Genomic DNA, 6,000 nt, shown 5'->3' with positions numbered 1-6,000 from the left:
AATTTAGCCGCGATTTGTATCGCTGAGCCTCGGACCACGGCTTTCAACGCGCACCAATGGGTGAACGTGGAAGTGTCTGATGGTTGATTAGTGCATAAGTATAGTTCCAGGGCTGCCTGTACCGCCTGTAGACCCTCAGGCCTATTTAAAAGGTGAGAGCCTAATCTCCAGGGTCCCGGGGGGGCATTATATGAGAGGACATCCCAGTTCAAAAGTAGAGGGGAATGGTCCGACCAAGTCATTGGCAAGATGGTAATCTTGCGTATAGAGGCTAGCGTCGGTCCATCTACAATTGCCATGTCAATTCGGGAGTATGATCTATGTTTGTACATGCGAATAGAAGGTGTAATCTCGTGTCGTGGGATGCTTAACTCGCCAGGCATCATACCAGTTGTATTCAGCTAATAAAGTTTTAAAGGGCCCGGTTGATATGTGGGGTTTTAGCGGGTGAAAAATTATAGGCGGGTTGGATCTATCTATGCTAGGATCCGGGGCTATATTAAAATCGCCCAGAAGCAAAACAGCTCCTCTGGATTTCTCCTGGAGGGCTTGAAAGAGTTTTCTACAAAAGGGAATCTGCTTGGTGTTAGGCGCGTAGCAGCAGGCAATGGTTACCTCAACTTTTTCCAAATGTCCAACTAGTATTAGGTATCTGCCATCTGGGTCTGAGTATTGGGTCGAGAGCACAAACGGGCAGTTATGGGCTATGAGAATAACTACCCCAGCCTTCTTAACAGGGCCATTAGCCGTATAGCATTGGGGGTATTTAGGGTTAGAGAAACGCGGGGGATTATTAATTGGGAAGTGTGTCTCTTGCACAGCTGCAATATGTGCTTTATGTTTAGCGAAATAAGTGAGGGCCAGTTTCCTCTTGTGGGGAGAGTTCAGCCCCTTAGCGTTAATTGAGATAACATTCACCATGGGTCAAGAAAAGGGACTGCGTAGCATAAGCTAATCAAAGGATGTAAATAAAACATACTCGACAATAAAGGTAACATAGAATGGCTTGCAGAACTGGGAGCAGGAGGAAAAAAAATAACAAAAACAAAACGCAAGAAATAAAAAACAGCAAAGAACATAACTAGTCTCCCTTGAGACCAGAACCAGACGCCTTGACCAGGCGTCTGTGTAGAACCGTTGGGGGTTGGCGGCATGACAGCCATCCACCACCCCCGCCCAGGAATATGTGTGAACCCCCGGCTCAGCCCCCCCCCGAGCCCCCCCCCCCAACCCCCCCCCCACCCGGGACCCGCCCATGGCGGCACGGCGGACGGAGGGGGGACCCCGGGGGGGGGGGGGGGGGGGAAGCCAAGCCAGGAGCCCAGCATCGCTATATCTACGTGTTGTAATATACCAAAATAGGTAACAATAACAGGAAGGAGGAGGAGAGAGACAAAATTACATCTTGAATTGGCCGGTTCATCTTAGAGGTAGTTCCTGGCCACACGTACCCTCCTCTAGAATTTAAACCTCTTAGGGAACATGTATATAACAGAACACAGAAAAAACTGGAGAGAACATTAACCCTCGAAAGTGAAATGAGGGGTACATGTATCAATGTAATATATACTTTAAATGCGACAAATGGAGAGTCAGCCCTCGCTTAGACTTGACTCCTACTTCACCGTGGACCAGTCCTGTTGGAGTCTCCGCTGAGGGGAGGAATCTCCCCCGGATGGACTCGTAATGTTCCAGGAGCTCAGGAGTTTCATTCCTTCATCGACAGTATCAATCACGATCGTGGAACCCTCACGTGCAATGAGAAGCTTGACAGGAAATCCCCAGCGATAGGGGATGTTGGCTTTCCTTAGTGCCAGTGTAATGGGTTGAAAGGAGCGGCGTCTGAGGAGAGTAGTTTGAGACAGGTCTCCAAACAGTTGCATGTCCCCAAGAGCCTTTGCTGTATCTGATGATGGTCTTGATGCTTTAAGGATTGCCTCTTTAATATGAAAATAGTGCATTTTCATCAAAACATCCCTTGTAGCGTGGGCCGGGGCTGCTCTGGCTTTAGGAAGTCTGTGGATCCTGTCAATAAGGAGATCAGCCGATGTGGCCTGCGGTAGGAGTTTACCGAACAGGTTAACAGCGAAATCATGAAGGCTACTGTTAGATATCTCCTCAGGGACCCCTCGTAGTTTAATATTGCTTTGTCTAGATCTGTCCTCGAGATCTGCGATCTTATCTCTAAGTTTATGCACCTCATCCTCTAGGCCAGTGGTTCTCAAACTCGGTCCTCAGGACCCCACACAGTGCATGTTTTGCAGGTAACCCAGCAAGTGCACAGGTGTATTCATTATTCACTGACACATTTTAAAAGGTCCACAGGTGGAGCTAATTATTTTACTTGTGATTCTGTGAGGAGACCTGCAAAACATGCACTGTGTGGGGTCCTGAGGACCGAGTTTGAGAACCTGTGCTCTAGGCCATCGTGGGAATCCAATAATTGGTTGTGGGACCCCACCACCTCCTCCATTTTCGTTTCCAGATGGTTGGTACGCTCACCTATCTCGTCGACAGATTGCTGACATGCCAGGAGGGCGGAGCGAAACTCTGCAGCGATGTCTGATTTAAATTGCGACATGAGCAATTTCATTGTACCCACTGTTAACGCATCAGAGTCATTGACAGCTTCCATGGATGGGGGGGGCTGTCTCGGAGGAGATATGTCGGAGGGAAGAGGTGGAGGTGAAGGGTCTGCCTTCTTCATCTGAGGTTTATCTCCCATTTTTTTAGGAGGTTGAGGGGAAGATTTAAAGAATGATATTTGTGATACAGATTTGGAGGCTTTCTGACGCTTGGGAGCCATAACAGAAGTCAGGATGATCTAGGGGAACTGTCAAAAGTGCAAGTGTTGCGAGCGAGGGTTCCACACGTTGAGTTACCAATTGGTGCACATCCCGGGCCGGGACGGTGGAGGGAGAAGTAGTAATCAAATCAAATCGCAGCCATCATGTGTGAGCAGAGCCTCCCTTCCTGGGGGAGTGTAGTATATCAGAATGAACACTAGATGGAGCCTCCAGGCCAGCAGCCAGCCACAATGCAGTAGGAGATGTGATATAATGTGATAAATTGGGGGACAGAGGTACTCCGCAGGGGGGGGCTGTACATAGAATTTGTAAAGAGGAGAGGGGTCCAGCTTTGTGAACAGCTGTGCAGGATAACAACTGTACAGGGGAATCAGCCAGGTCACCTTATATTCAGTGGGGCCTTCCTCTCCTCCACCACCTAGGAGCAGGGGGGGAGGGGGGGGACCCAGGGGAGACCCGACTCCTCTTATGTATGAGGTGTCTATCTCACCCCTGCTCTCTGACTGGGCACCCACCGCCGCTGCCCGGGTCCAGGGGGCCAGCTGTGCCTCTGCCTCCGCTCTGGGGATCACTGCGCCGGGTGCCGCCCAGACGCCGCCAGCCGCACACCCACCTTCAGGCTCCCACCGCCGCCTCCGGCTCCCGCGCTCTCCGTCCCGGTTGCCAGGGGGAACTCGTCCGCTCAGCAGGCGCTGGTCCACGGAGCCCAGGGGACCAGGTATTCAGCAGAGGGCGTGTAGGGAAGGGCCGGTGTTTCCTCCGCCGATCGCGGGCCCGCAGCCGGGGTGTTATAGAAATTGAGCCCGGGGATTCAGGGGCCGGCGTAGGCCGCAACCCGCAGAGGCCCAGTAACGGACCTCCCGGCTCCGCAGCTCACGCCTAGGGGTCCCAGGGCAGTGTAGGCTGTTGTTGAGGGGGAAGTTTTCCAGCTACCCCAAATAGTTATGGCCAGAGGAGATCTTAGAAGCAGGAGCTCCTCCAAAGCACGTCTTGCTGCAGCTCCAGCTAGGCCACGCCCCGTTCTATCTGTGTTTTAAAATTGCTTTCAAGGAGTAGTACGTCTATGACATCCTTTTAGATTGTAAGCTCGCAGGAGCAGGGACTTCTTTCCTCATGTGCCTTTCCTTTTATTACTTACACTATCTTATACTCCTTACTCCCTTTGATGGCACCTAACCCCGGGTTTTCTATACCTGTCCTATTTTGTCCTGTACTGTAAGTGTGGTTTTCTTGTTTGCTCATTTTATTATGTACTGTGTAATGGGAGCTGCGGATCCCTTGTGGCGCCATATAAATAAAGGATAATAAATAAATAATATCAGAATAGTGTCGCACACCTGATTTATAATACAGATTTTACTAGCTCCCTCATTTGGAGTGATAAGCTTCTCCTACATTACTGATAGCTACTCAGCTGTAATAGTGAATTTATTCCACCGCTTATTGAATGTCACAGCTGGACCCTGAGGGGGGTACATAAGTACAGAGCCGGCCTTAGGCATAGGCAAACTAGGCAAATGCCTAGGGCATTTGGTATGCTTAAGGGCACCAGCAGCTTCTGCTGATTAAAATGATATGCGGCATGCCTATATTCTGTATGTGACTGCGGCTGTATCTACATACAAAATACTACATTGCACTGTATTCCTGGAAATCACTGTAGTGTAGCATTTCGTATGCAGATACAGCCGCACTCACACACAGAATATAGGCATGCTGCATATTATTTTAATCAGTAGAAGCTGCTTGTGCATCCTAGCCACATAGTAATGCAAATAAGATGCATTTTCAGAAACAAAAGGCGCCAGACGTTAGCAGAGCTGCCAGATGACTCATGCCAGGCATCTCCTGCAGAACAAGTGGCGGTGCTAGGGGGCACCAGCCAAAATCTTGCCTAGGGCATCATATTGGTTAGGGCCGGCTCTGCATAAGTACTATACATGAGCTGGATAAATGCTTTCAAGAACTAGTATACCCATGACAGCAGAACAGCGCCTCATATTTGATCTATGAACAGCTCCATTTATGTTCTATTTATGCTCTATAATTGTTTTCACGGAGTAGTACACCTACGATATCAGAACAGGGCCACATACTTGATTTATAATACAGTTTTATTACCAGCTTCCCCATTTGGAGCGTTCAGCTTCTCCTACATCACTGATTTTCCTCAAAAGGTTCCCATCATTATGGTGTCTCTGGAACTCTCTCTCATCCTGCTGAGCATCTGTTGGGCTCTGCAATGCTAAATGTAATTAGAGCAAAAGTCTGCTATACAGCAGGACAGCAGAAGTGTTCCTCTTTCTTCCTTCAGAATGGTGTCTTTTTCCAGCCACTCTCTCTCAATTTTTCATTTGATGCTTTGGCAGATGTTAAAAAAGCAGAAGTGGTTGGAATTCTAGACCTGACTCTCTACTAACAAGCAGAGAATTTGCACCACTCCACTGTCAGAATCGTTAATCTTCACTGAGACAAAATTGTTGTATTGAGCATTCACATTTTATTGGGACTTTTTGTTGAAGTTTTTTGGGCTCCCAGTGCCACTAGGTATGATATATTCACTTGCGGTCAAACCACACTGAGTATGCCCAATCTCGTCTGATCTTGGAAGCCAAGCACGGTGGGGCCTGGTCAGTACCTGGGTGGGAGACCACCAGAGAATACCAGGTACTGTAGGTATTTTTATCAAAACCTGTGGCACAGGGCTTGGAATCCCCTTGAAACAAAAATAATTTAAAGAACATAGGGGCACAATGCATGTGTTAGGGGTTAGAGCCTGGTGAACATTCTCTTTCCTATAATTTATCTCCCATATTGGATAGGTGAACAATTTGACTCACCAGGATAAAGAGATTCATAATAGACATATTTTCGCTCATTGAGCTAATACGCCATAACTCATATCTTTATGTGAATTTAGATATATTGTCGTTCTCCACCCATTTTTAAAGTGATTATAATAAAAGTTATATTTTAATAGATATATTGTTTTGTATGATTCAACCAAGTGTGCCCCAGAATAGACATATAGTCTTTTTCTTTTGGTTTTTGTGTCTATACATAAATCAGCTCTTTTTTCAGGAAGTTGAAAATGGATGCCTGGATTTTTTTTCAAACTGCCAGATACATAAAACTGTGTTTACAGAACAGCAGGACAAGCTAAAAAAACACAAGAAAACAGAAAAAAAAAATG

General features: G+C 47.5%; 1 pseudogene; it reads left to right on the top strand.

Moving 5' to 3' along the window:
- The first annotated feature begins 5,367 nt into the window (after positions 1-5,367).
- LOC135051607 (5S ribosomal RNA) lies at positions 5,368-5,486 on the top strand (annotated as a pseudogene).
- Positions 5,487-6,000: the final 514 nt, after the last annotated feature.

This window comes from Pseudophryne corroboree, chromosome 2 (assembly GCF_028390025.1).
Source record: "Pseudophryne corroboree isolate aPseCor3 chromosome 2, aPseCor3.hap2, whole genome shotgun sequence".
In the NCBI taxonomy this organism is placed as follows: Eukaryota; Metazoa; Chordata; class Amphibia; order Anura; family Myobatrachidae; genus Pseudophryne; species Pseudophryne corroboree.
This window is presented reverse-complemented; position numbering and strand designations above follow the sequence as displayed.